Below are 13870 nucleotides of genomic sequence, written 5' to 3'. Positions count from 1 at the left end.
AGAGAAATCAACATTCCTCCCTTCCCCCCGCCCCTCGCTCCCCAGGCACTCATTGCTACAGCCACTGAACAACCTTTGTAGCTTAGAACAAATAGACCTGCAACCAGTTAACCATCTGGATCCATAGTGACTACCTCTCTCTATCTGGTAGAAGCAACTTGATCTCTGGGTATGGACAATGGAGTTCTGATGGTCAACCTCCACTCTACAATGTACCATTTCATGAAGCTTATAGGATTAGATACTTTTATATTTCTTGTCATTCTACAGTCTTCCCCACTCACCCCTGGTCCAAAGAAAAAAGAGAAGAAACTCATGCAAGTTAAAACTGAGTTAATAATAACAATGGCAATAATTACCAGCCATTAGCATTTACTGTATATCAATTACTGTACAAAGAACTTTAGAATTACCTTATTGAACTGTCACAACTTCCCCCTGTGAGGTGAGCATTCTCTCTCTCCCACAAATGAGTAAGCTGAGACCTAGAGAGGTTAGGTGAGGGGTCTAAGACAGCATGACTGGTTAAAGGCTTCCACTTCTTAAAAAGGCATGAAATCAAAGACCTCAGGGCTTTCTAGCACTTTGCCTTACTTTGTCATTTATAGGACAGATCACAGTGAAGGTGTTTGTTTTTAGCAGGGATTTATTGGCCTGGAATCACCTAGAATCAATAGTCTATGAATCAAATTCTCACTTCTGATCATTCTTTCTTGTTACTTTAGCAAATTATTTAAAGTTTTCCCTTCTGTTTCTCCAGTTGTAGATCTGAGCGGGAATTGCCACATTTTACACTGTGTATCCTTCGATAGAATGTTAATGTGCTTAAAACAAAAATACATCCACAATAATAACAGATCAGTAGCTATTGAAGCTTAGTACATTAGGATTCATTCTACTGTTCTGCTTATTTGTGTGTGTTTGAAATGTCCCTAATTTAATAAAACAACCATGAGATTTAGATTATCTTCTCAAACAATGTATAGTTCCTTTACAACAGAAAAAAGTATTGATGTGTTTGCCATATAAACCTACTTATCTCAGTACAACCTGATATTTAAAACAAAAACAAAAACAAAAAACACCAGCCCTTGTATCAGCAAAATTGCATTTGGGTATGAGGTATAGAAATCCTATTAGGTTGGCTTAAACAAATTAAAGTAAATTTTGTTTCTGTTATAAGAAGTCTAGAGGTAAGCAGGCCAGGCCTGTGCAGCAGATCCATGAAATCATGGATATCCATCTCTTTACTGTCCTGGGCACTTCGCTTTCATCCTAATGCTCATGCATTGGCTGTTGCATCTCCAGGCACCAGGTATGTGGTCCAAGCAGGAGGAAGGGACATAAGCCATAGTTGTTCCCTGGTGTTGACTGATTTATGCAGGCAAGACCTCTTCAGGGATTCCTGCCTCTATTTCATGCACCAAGACTATAAAACCTGACCATGCTAGGGACAAGGCAGGCTGGAAGTTTGAGATCTCTCTTTCCAGCATTCTAGCAGCATTTCTAACTAGTTTTTTTTGTTGTTGTTGTTTGTTTTTTGTGTTGCTTTTTTTTATCAACTGTTAGAATCAATCATGTCTTAGTTTACTTGGAAAAAACCTGGTTTCCTCTGGTAATACCAGCATAATCATTAATAGGGTCCCCTTTCAGCCTCAAGTGTTTGGGTGATAAATTATTTTGTTACCCTTTCTGTAATGGAGAATGGCACAAGAAGTGCTGAGCAAATCAACCTTTAGTATCTGTTGTACTCCAGTAACCAAAATAATTGAAAATCAATGCAAATCTTAATTTCCAATCCTTCATGAAAACACCCAAGGAGTGTATATTTATAACACAAAGCTAAACTTTTTTCAGTTTTTCTTTCCCATTCCTCTAGCTGTCAATGCCTTTGACATGCATGGCTGATGCCCTAAAGTGCCTCTTCTTTCTTTCATTCTAAGTCCAGATATTTCTCTTTCCAATTCGGCCTGCGTTGCCTCCCTTCTCTCCTCTGCCATCCCGGCTCTGGCCCAGGTCTTGATGGTGTCAGTCCACTTAGCCTCTCACCATCTGTCTCACCTTTCTTCTTGCCTCAAGTCCATGGTAGAGGAAGTAAAACCTGTTGCATCTTCCCCTTCCTCTCCCAAGGGAGAAGGAGTTGTCACAGTTGCTATGGACAACCATCTGGTAACAGGGGGAGCATCTGAAACAGTAGGAAAGAGCCCAGGCAGGGGACCACTGCTTCCCTGAGTGCCCTAGTCTGAAGCATCCTACCCACGCACTCCGGAACTGCGAGACCACAAATCCTGTTCCGGCCCATTTGGGTCAGGTTTCTCTTATTTGTAATCAAAGGCATCCTCACAAATGCACTGGGTCCTGTACAACCAATGATGGAGTCTCAGGGTAGAATCTTCTATCTTTTGATGGTGGTGACAGGGAGAAGGAATCTCAAATTTATAAGTTAATATTTTTTTTTAGTCCCGTTACCTACAACTTAATATGTTTTTATTTCATTCCCTTTTAAAGTGTATTAAGAGGAAGCCACAAATGAACTGGCTTTCTTTTGGTTTGAATGTTTTGGGGGGCAGGGTCCCTTCAAGAAATTTGCAAAAGGAAGTAAATGTGTTTGTTGTTCTTTAAAATAGATAAGACATCAGTCATTCTGTGCTACACCGTTTTAAAATCAAAGGCAGTGCCTCACGAAGCTGGTGCTCATGAGAATAGTTTTTCGAAGGAGAAAAATACAAAGCTGTGTGTTTACATGATGAGAAGGTGTCGTGGGAATATACAGACCCATGGGAAAGGGAAAAGCAGAGCCGAAGGGCTCAGATGTTACTCTGGCTTCGAAAAAAAAGGCTTTGATGAGAGGCTCCTTTGAAGGTCAAACACGCTTGTGGGCACTGGACAGCAGCTACACCCCTCAGAGAGATGGACGGCCATCCCTCTGATAAAGCAAAATCGTGGAAGGAAGGGGACTTGGTGCCCTAACAGAAGCATGAGGGTAAGCCTAAATGGCAAACCTTCATAACAAACAGACCTGTTTGCTGAGGGCAGTCCTTCGGAAGCCAGGATGGCACAAAATGCATTGGGGGAAAAAATCACTGCAGACTTAGAAAACACAATCAAAGGCAGGTCAGGAAGGAATAAATCACAGTGCATTTTTGCAAAGATTGTGTAAATCTGTATCTGCTACTGCATTTCTTTAAATCTTGTTCTCTACTGAAATGATCCTTGATGCTAAAAGCAAATGTAGTAAAATATGTTTAGATCCCTATGCTAAATTGTTTTCTTTTTTTATTTATTTTTGAGGGGAGAATTAAATAAGCAACACTGATAGAACTTTCTTCCTTATCTGACCTGTATGTCATTTATACATTCCAATGGATAGCTTAGCTATTACAACTATATTACAACCATAAGCAAATGCTTATTCCCCTGATGCTCAGGTGACATGCTGGCATAGAATCTGCCCAGTAAATCAAACCCTATTAAAGGAGATAGCCATTCTCAAAAAGGAAAGGTCTAAGGAGGGAAGGAGGAAAGTGAATAGAGGAAAACTATGAAAGTTAGTTGTGGGAAGTGGGGGCTGGGAGAGAGTCAAGAATGAGGAGAAAAAGGTCAATGAAAGAAAGAAGAGGGAACTACCCCAGAAAGCAGAAGAATTTTCTGCATTGGCCCAAGGATGCTGAGAAGATAAATGAAATGCACATGACCTGCGTTGAGCTCCCTGCTCAGGAGTACAGACACGGTGTAAACACAACATCCTATTTATTCTGTTTCTCACAGGGCATATGAAAAGGGCACTTAGTCATTCCATAGCTGAACAATGCTCTATTATCCAAATGAAACTAGATGTAAACTATTAAATAACTCTATTCACCCAAAGCATTTGTATATATGGCAAAAGCTATTTAAACTGGTGAATATAATTTTCAAAGGGATTATTATGCTAATTATTTCACATTTGTTATGAGTGGCAGTGGGATGGGGAATGCAGAAAAGAAAGTGGGTACTTGAATTCTAGGGCATAGACCAATGATCCAGAATGAAACACGATTTTTCATGTATTGAACAGCAACAATGTGGTCAGCATTGGACACGAATTTACATACCATTCATGACTTGTCATCTAAGTAGGCAGAAACACCCTTTTTCAGGAGAGAAGAGCGGGTGTCAACCAGCAACATACCGGAAGGTATTCTTTTCTTCCCATGGTGTCATTTACACAAAGCCTACTTTGGTGTATATCTGCTAAGAGGACTTGTGAAATCAGCTGTCTTCAGACAACCATCCCTCATCTATCATTCTATGCCTCCCAACTAAACTGGAAAAGATTATAAACCTTTTATTTTAATAACCAGAGAGAACCCTTATTAAATTTGCAGTGGTGTGCAAGTATCCACTGAAGATAATCAAGGCTCCCACTCAATCAAGGGGATTCCTATAACATTGGCTTCCTATGTGATTCTCCTTCCTATTTCCAGCACTCTCAGAAAAGAAGATCAATACCAAGGCATTCCTGGTGAGGCCAGTCACTGCCATTGGATGGGGTTTTCACTGGTAGTATCTGTATGTGATACACATCTAACATCAGTTGGTGTTGACATATTTTACTCATAGGCGGTTAGGCACAATTCCTATGGCAGGCTCAGAGTTCCTAAATCAACAAGTAAGAGTCAAAAGGCCAAGGAAGGTGAGAAAGAAAAGGTAACTAAGATATAGTGAATATTAAAGATGTATCAGACACTGTTCCTTTTGGTCAACTGCTCAATAGTAGTATGAGGCATACACTAATGTCCCATGAAACAGATGATAAAACCTGAGGCTCAAGGGAAAAAGTCCCTTATCCAAGTTCACCCTGCTGGTAGTAGTGGGACCCAATCATACCTACCCAGTTTGAAAAGATTTCTTAAGACATGAAGAATGGGGAAGGGGTTACGGGAAGGGTAATGTCAGAAGAAGAGAGGAACCAGACAAGGAATCCTGTCGTAATCCCTCTTCCTCCACCTTGGTCTGTTCCCTTACTATCCCCTTGCTCAGCTGAAACCTAGGAAGGGAGGGAGGGGATGATAAAAACAAACAAACCCTGGAGATGATTGTAGAGTCAATAGCCCTGGAAAAACCCTAATGAGATGACAATATCCCAGCATGAAATGGAACAATAGAAATGTCTGAAGGTATGTCAGGGGAGATGGTACCTTCCAAACATTTTGACTGGTTCACAGTAAGTAACATGTATTATATAACTCAGTACATGTGTATGTGTATATAAATGAAATCAAAGATTCATAACAGAATAGTTATTAGTCAGGGTTCTCCAGGGAAGCAGAACACGCACACACGCACACACACACACACACACACACAGAGAGAGAGAGAGAGAGAGACAGAGAGAGAGAGAGAGAGAGAGAGAGAGAGAGAGAGAGAGAGAGACAGAGAGACAGAGAGAGGGAGGGAGAGAGAGAGAGAGGGGGAGACTGTGTTCTGGAAGCATTTCCTCTTCTTCAGATGAGGTCAGGCTTTTCCTTCAGGCTTTCTGTGATTGAATGAGGTCTTCCCACATTGTGGTGGTAAATCTGCTTTACTTAAAGTCTACGGATTTAAGCATTAATCTTACCTAAAAAGTACCTTTACAGCAACATCCAGACATTTTTGACCAGAGATCAGGGCATTTTAGTCCAGCCAAGTAGGCACATAAAATAAGCCATCACAGTTCCCTTAACTATGTGTAATATATTCTGATATTATCCTTTTAATTCTAGCCTACTCTTTTAAAATTCTTTTTTAATGCTGGTTGTAAACTACTATATTGATTTAATGATTTGTTCAGGGAATGCAAACTGAATATCTAGAAAATATTGGCTTGGGAACCTTCTGAGAGCCTCAGAGAGTTTCTTGTGTGACATTATGGGCAGCAGGAGCAGCAAAAATGTCTTTTCCACTCAAGAGGTACAAGGGAGTGGTTTCCAGAAGCCCAAAGTGGAGCCATAGAATGTGTCCCGTGAGCTTGAGAGTAGTACAAATACAGTTCTGAAAGTTAATAGACTTGAAAAGGTTTTATGTTTAGGAAGGAGGAAAGACACAAGTGACCAGCATGCACTGATAACTGCAGTTTAGACAAAAACAAGGAGCCTCAAGCATAGGTAAATGTTGACATCCAGGACAGCATGACCAGATGTTCCCTTGATGGCAAAACACAATGTAACAGCTCCCAATTCAGTCAATTCTATAGAGCAAAGAACAGCATGATGAAATGGCTGAGCTTTATGCTTGTCACCCAGTGGAATAAGAATGTGATATAGAAGTTGTTCCGTTAAGTATTGTTCCATAAAAAGCCATCCCCATCTAGTGGCTTAAAGGAACACCAATTATTTTACCTTTACCCCACACTTTGCTGGGCATTGGGTGGGCTCAGCAAGGTGGTTTTCATTTGGGTCTTACAGGTAATTGTACGCCGACAGTGGCTAGGGCAAGAGTCATCTGAGCACTGGCTCACTCACATGGCTAGTGCCTGGATGCCTCTAATAGCTGGGGCTCCTCCAGCACCTCTATTTCCATGTGGTCCCTCCAACACACAAGCGTCACTGTGGCTGGAGTGAGAGAGCCAGGCAGAAGCTGTTCTGCTTTTAGGACTTGGGCTCCGAAGTCAGGAGGTATTACTTCTGCCATGCTCTAATAGTGGATGTGTCACAGGAAGGACACAGTGACTCCACCGCTTGGTGAAGGAAGAGCAAGTCCTGATATTGCATATTGAACCAGAAACATTATTGCAGCCAATTTTTAGCACATAAATTCTGTTCAAATTCACATAGAAGAAAACTAAATAAACTTCTTTCAAATCCAATTTAATGTATGGAAATCTATATCTACATACCAGTAACCATTTCTGTGTGGCTCAGTCCTCACAGAAGGGTTAAGAACCATGGATGTAGCCTACTGACCTCATTTTATAGCTGAAGAATCTCAGGCATAAATGGGTTTAGTGACTTGCACAGAATCCCACAGCCAGATGATGTCAGAGCAAGGCAGATCCTAGGTCTCTGAGCCCCAGCTTAGCTCTCTTCCTCACTAGTTTCCCCACTGACCTTCACATGCCCTTTTCCTGAGCAGAGCTGAATGGACAAAGACATGTGGAGTCCTTGCCCTTACAAGGGCCACACTGCATCCACACCTGGAATGATGGAGTGGAAGGAAATACCACAAGGCTGCCCAGATGTGAAAAGGGCAAGCACTTAACCAGTAATGCTGTTCTCAAGGCAACGGGAACCCTTCCATGAGACAGATACCACCATCAACAACTGCTACAATGGTACCAGTGTGTTCCAACTGGATATTAACTTTGCCTCCTCTCTGAACCAAGTTAAGAAGACATTCTCCTCTGATCAAACCCAATATCACAGCTTAAGCATTCAGTCTATCTTCGGTCTAAGAAACTTCTAGCTTAAAGTCCATTTGTTCTAGAGGAAAATAAAACGCAATTTTCTATTTGCTAGCAGAAAAGAATGTTGAAGCTACTTCTTAGATACTTTCTGGAAATTAAATCTCTTCTGCTGAGGAAAAATGATGAGTCAATAGAAACTAAATCATGATCAGATGGATTAAATTTTCCTCAATAAAACAACTTTTCAAAGGAAGGACAAAGTGTTTAGAAGAATAGATTTCCAGTAAATTTATATTAACAATCATCAAGCTTCCATGCTTAAGCTTATCAGCCTGTTGTTATGGAAATACGGGATGTGGTCACAAATGCAACAGTATAATTTCACTGCAAGATTAACCAAGAGGACAGTAAAAACCCTAGTTAAAATATAGAACTTGGGTATTTATTAAGTACAAAAAAATAAAAATAAACCAGGAAGGAATTTACATTGACGACTGGACCAGTGTCAGCCCATTAAATTCAATAAAAAGGAAAAAAAGAAAAAACCATGGACCAGTGTCAGCCCATTAAATTCAATAAAAAGGGAAAAAGAAAAAATAAACACCAAAATCAAATGGATAAAACAGTTTTATCTATTGTAAAGGCATAGATAAATCCTTTTAAAATACTGATTCATTAAAATAAAGAATGAGCAATTAGATCTATCAGATTATGATATGAAAGTAATGATAAAAGTGCCATTATTTTCCTTACAGAGACAAAAAAGTCAAAGAAACAAGATTAATGCAAACACAAACACACAAACCATAGTCAGAAACCAGAGATGTCCAGAGGTAAAAGAGCATCTGCTCTTTGCCTACCCTACACCCATCCCCCTCTCTGGCAACATTCTCTATTTTTGTTATGGTAGCTCTCTGGCTCCCCCACTTGGATCCACAAGGTTAGATAGGGTTGAACTACTGGCCTGAGGTGTGCAGCATGTGACCCAGGTAAAGCCAATCACCACAGTGCATCCAATTCCGATGTTCAGGGATTGGTTCAGGGATGTGCACATCACCCAATCTGAACCAATGAAAAGCAATTAGATTAAAAAACAAAAAACCTTCGGAAAGTCATTTTCTTCCTCTTTTCCCTCTTTCAAATTGCAGGGTTCCCTTTCCTGATTCCCAGGAACATCATCTGAGGAAAGAACTGGAATTCCTCAAACAAGTGAAAAACATGGCTCTTGCAATTTTATATTGCTCGAATTGTTGTCTATTCATGTAAGTACTTACTTTTACATTCAAAATTAATAACAAATAAAAATAACACCAATTTTTGCCCTGGGATTTTGTTAGAATGAAGGATGTCTCTAGTTCTCTACTAATTAGTTCAACTACTGACTGTGCTCTGTGTCCATTGAATTTCTGTTCCGGAGAGTATAAAGAAAAAGAACATAATTGAAGTCAGAAAAACACTTGGACAAGTCCTTAGCCTCCGTTTTCTTTTCTGTAGAATTCAGATATTGATGCCTGATTCAATTCAAGAGGTTACTTTGAATATCGACAGGTAAACTCTGAAAAGGCAATATGGCATTGAGAAAGTATTAGTCTTGAGGACCCATGAAATTTGCTCCCTTCCTTATGCCTACTCTGCAAGATGGACCCCGAGTTAGAGCACATACCTCACTCATTTGCTCCTTGTGTTAATGACAGGACAGAGGCTAGTCAGTACTGCGCTACAATCCTCAGCCAATCCCCAGGCAGCTAGTCTCCATGTAGGGACTCAACAATGCTGTCCACAGTCACAGACAAAAGGGAAGAGAACTAGTCCCATGATCCAGGTTCCCTGCAATGGGACTAGGAAATATGAAGGAGCAAATAGATACTCACCTACCGGTACCAGTAAATATCTCTGCCACACAGGGTTTGACACACATCAAATCTAATCTGTGATCACCCTGACAACATATAACTTTACACAGGGCAGCCATGTCACTAGGTAAATTGCATAGACAGACTCATTCTAATCCCCTCCAGTATCTCCAATCTGATTGTCATATTCCAAGCTCAACAAGATTGCTATTAGAGTTCAGGGGAAATTTTTTATTGTTAAGAAGACACACAAAAGATACAGTATAGTGCACTGGGCTGAGATGAAGGGAGGAACCCCGGGAATCTATAGCCTGGAAAACAAAAGACAATAGGACACGAAGAAGAAAAAAAATTATGAATGATGTCAAGTTTTAAGAAAAATCTAGAGCACAGTTGTGAACTGGTAGCTTCCAAGACATGCCCATACCACATACATGTTTTGTTTCACTTACACAAGGTTTAAAAAAGTGTTTTAATTAATTGCCAACATTTTAAAATGGGAAATTGTAGGTAAAAACTCAGGTTTCCTGCTTCTGTTGAAAAACAGGAAGATTGGGCCACATTGAATCAACAACAGCTTTTCTGCAATGCCTGGCTGAAATCAGCTGGAGGTGAAGAGTCGCTGCTCCCATTCACCCCAACCCCTACCCAGCCCACTTTAGTCATTTGTCCTGCCTGGTGATCTCAGTAAGTGTTTGAATTGTAACTTCTCATCTAACTGTGCTGTTCCAAGTTCTCCCCAGCTCTGTGAGCAATCATGCCATGAAATATACAGAGCTTATTTCAAACATGAATCTCCAGCAGGCATCTCCAAGCACCATTTCAGCGCAGCACAACCCTTTTACAAAGCTAAATTGCAAGGAATCAAGGACTTTTTGCAAATGTCCACATCCTTGATCCTATCATTTCACCCTGGAAACCCCATCTTAAAGAAACACTCCCTGCAGTACTTTAAGTAAAAGTTCAACAGGACTCTATTTATAATGGAAACCAGTTGGAAGCCACTAGCAAGTTTATGCTGAGGTCTTTAGGTAAACTATACTATGAATACTCTGTGGGCTCTAATGAATAGATTCAGACAAATATTAATTGAGAGTCATTGTACTAAACCACAGGACTGTACTCTGCAAAAATGTTAATTCATACAAATCAAAAGATAACTGAGAGATTAACCAATGAACATATATGCATATATGCACAGCCCATGGACAAACAATAGTGCAGCGAAGGCCTGGGGGTGGATGGGAGCAGGGTAGAAGGGGTCAATAGAGAGAAAAAAATGGGACATCTGTAATACTTTCAACAATGAAGATAAATTTAAAAGTAAAAAAAAAAAAAAGATAACTGAGGATCCCATTAAGATTAAAGGAGACCACAAAAACATGCCTGCTAAATCCAATGTGCTATCCTTGATAGAACCCAGTTTGGAAAAATACTGCTATATAAGGCATTAATTGAAGCAACGACAAAATAAGAACTTTTTAAAGATAATGCTATTGATCACTATTACATACCCTAAATCTGATCATTGTGTTGTGATAACAGAAGAGCATGTGTCCAGGAGATACTCCTGGAATAATTAGGAATCAAAGCTCACAAAGTCTTTGACTCAATCTCAAATGACTAAAAATAAATAAAAGCAACATTAATAATATTGTATAAGTAACAGAGAGAGAGACACTGCAGGTGTCACAAAATATTAACAATTGGTGGATTTGGGTGAAGGCTATATCAGTATTGTACTATTCTTGCCGCTTAAAGTTTTCAAATTGAAAGTTAAGAAAAAGATGCTTATCTGGAAAATGCATATGACATAGTATTAAATGAGAATTTAAGCTACATAATCATGTATCCTGTGTGATCTTAACTAAGTTAGAAAAATCTCTTCAATGTAGAAAATAAGACTGGGAAAAAAATACTGAAGCTTTAACAATACTGCTACTTGGTAGGTGGACTGCACTGAGAATGCTTTTACACTTCCATTTTTTCCTATATATCCTTCACATTTTTAATAACCATCTATCACTTTTATAATGAAAAAAAAAAAGAAAAACTACCATAGGAAAAAAAAAGTCATTGTATTCCACTTCCCCAACTTTGAGCCTAAAGCCAAAATGCAGAACAATGACAAAGGAATGGGTTCAAGCTCTCAGCCAGCAAGGTATGAGAGACTGTGTTTCAGGGGCTGCCAAATGACCTTTAATCAGCACCTGTCTGTGGCAGAAAAATCATAGTATTCCAGGCAAAGAATTTAATGTATAATTTAGCTTTAATATCACAGTGGGGCCTCTGGGTATATCCCCAGGTGTAAGATTTATGGCCACGCTGAGGCGTATTTCTGAATTTGGCTGATTCTTCATGAACCTGGACTTCAGGTTCACATGCTAAAAAATAGCTAAACTCAACTTCAGATCATAGGCCAAATGGGTCAGGCCGGCACACTTCTTTCATCGAAGGTGAGGTTAGCTTCCTCCCATTCCCAGGAGGGATCCTGGCCAGAGAAACCCCAGCGACTCTTCCCCACCTCCTTTCTGCTTCTTCTAACTGAGCTTACTGCACTGTCTCTCATCTCTAGCTCAGGTTCTCAAAATCCACACCCTCCCCCTGACCTCTCCTAGACCAGGAGGCCGCCTCACTCTTGTCTATCTGAAACAACTCAGCACCTTTATCATCCCTCTTCTCTCCTCTGGCCTTGACAGAAAGCATCCAATAAAAGTCTTCCTCTTCTTCATTCCATTGGCTCTGATAGTTCTCTCCACCTGCCCCTCTCTCACCACACCCATTACTCCACCTTGCTGAGATCACATCTATGTCTGTAATCCCAGCCAGCTGCTCCCATCAACATGGTCTGACATGTCTGCCCACCCTCTAGGCAGCCCCAGCTGAGCCAAGAGCTTCCATTCAGACCCTAAGAACTCTGTCTCAGCAAAGCCTACTTTCCAGCTTAACTAGACCAGAGAAGCAGCGGTCAATATCGCCAAGTTCCCTCCAGGAGACCAGAGGTCTTCTCATCTGCTTGGGGGGACTCTAAGCCTCTGGCTGAGTAGACCATCCTAGCATTGCCTTGAAGCCCTCATCCTGTTGACCTGGCAGGAAAATGAACTTCAGTCAACCTAGAGATTCCCCAATCCCAGGGCTATACAAAGGTACTGGGCTCCTACATGGTACCATGGCATTTAGTTAAAAGCCTGGATGGAGTAAGACCACCTAGGATCAAATGCTGCCTCTGTCACTTACCAGCTTTGAGACATTATGTAAGCTACTACCCTCCCTGTGTCTCCATTTTCTCATTTGTACAGTGAATAATAGTATGTACCTCATGGGGTCACTGAGAGGATGAAATGACTTAAAATATCTAAAATGCAAAGAACAGTGCCTGGCTTATAACAAGCGCTATCTAAGAGGTTTTACTACTTTTCATGGCTCTGTACTGATTATGGCCATCATCCTGGGACATATATCCCTGAAGATGTAAATGTCACATCACTTCTCTGACATGTTTGGGGTTTAGGAATCCTTGGAGAAGCAGGGAGCTTCTGTGCCTGGGGTCCAGTCCTCTCGAAGACACTGTGTACCTTCCCTGATATGGTCCTGCCGCCTTCTTGAGAGCCTCCAGGGAGCTGGACATGCTCCTGGTCCTGGTGTCCTCTGTTGGCCTTGCTATTTCTCCCAACACCTCTCCTTTTTCCTTTTACCTCTAAGATACGTAGCCTACTCTTCTCAGTGGGCACAAAACCCAAAACATGTCACCCCCACAGTAATCACAAAGCCTGGGTGCTCTATCAAATGGGTGAAGACAGGTGAGCTAAATACCTCGCGTGGCTCTCTGTGTCCACTTCCCAACCTCCAGATCCAGAAGCTGCCCTGCGGGGGCTGCATCAATGAGCTCCTTTGTCTCTGGGTTGGAGTAAGCCAAGAGGACACAGGGGTAAAGGTCAGCAGGAGGTCAGAGGGCAGAAGAAAGGAGAAATTGGAGTGTTTATTCCCCTGGCTCTTCCCAGCCCCATTGCAATAGTTGGCTCCATTTCTCAACAGAAGGTCATAGCCTGGGCGGGGGTGGGGGGAGGGGAAGCACCCTCCCCTGCAGCCACAGTTCATTCCTAAGAACAGTTATGCTATTACTTATAAGAGGTTATTTAAACTGTCTATAACCATTGTATTCTAAAAGCCTTGAATGCCACATACAGCCAGAGCTGTAAGATCCTAGCTAAGCTTTTGCTTTACATTTCCAAAGCCCACAAAGATGGTCATCTAGCCCTTAGGACCACCCACTCTGTCAGCAGCACCAAGCTCAGTAAACAGGAGCATCTTCTGATCAACACAGTAGTTCAAAGCCTTGATATTTTTTAGAAAATCACCTGCAGAGCTTTAAAAAAGTATGCACCCAAGTCCTACACCTTGAGATTCTGATTTAATTGTTTTGGGGTGTGCCCTTGGCTTTTTTTTTTTTTAATTTAGCAAAAAAATTATAGTGAACAGCTAGGAGGTCTGCAACCTATTGTTTATTTATTTATTTTTTAAAAGCAAACTGCAAAGGCTGAGCTCTTTTTTTAAAAATTGATTTTAGAGAGGCAGGGAAAGGGAGAGAGAGAGAGAGATAGAAATATTAATGATGAGAGAGAATCATGGATCGGCTGCCTCCTGCATGTCCCAC

The sequence above is a fragment of the Eptesicus fuscus genome, chromosome 18 (genome assembly GCF_027574615.1).
Source record: "Eptesicus fuscus isolate TK198812 chromosome 18, DD_ASM_mEF_20220401, whole genome shotgun sequence".
Taxonomy (NCBI): domain Eukaryota; kingdom Metazoa; phylum Chordata; class Mammalia; order Chiroptera; family Vespertilionidae; genus Eptesicus; species Eptesicus fuscus.
The sequence above is the reverse complement of the archived record's forward strand: the minus strand, read 5'-3'. Positions refer to the sequence as shown.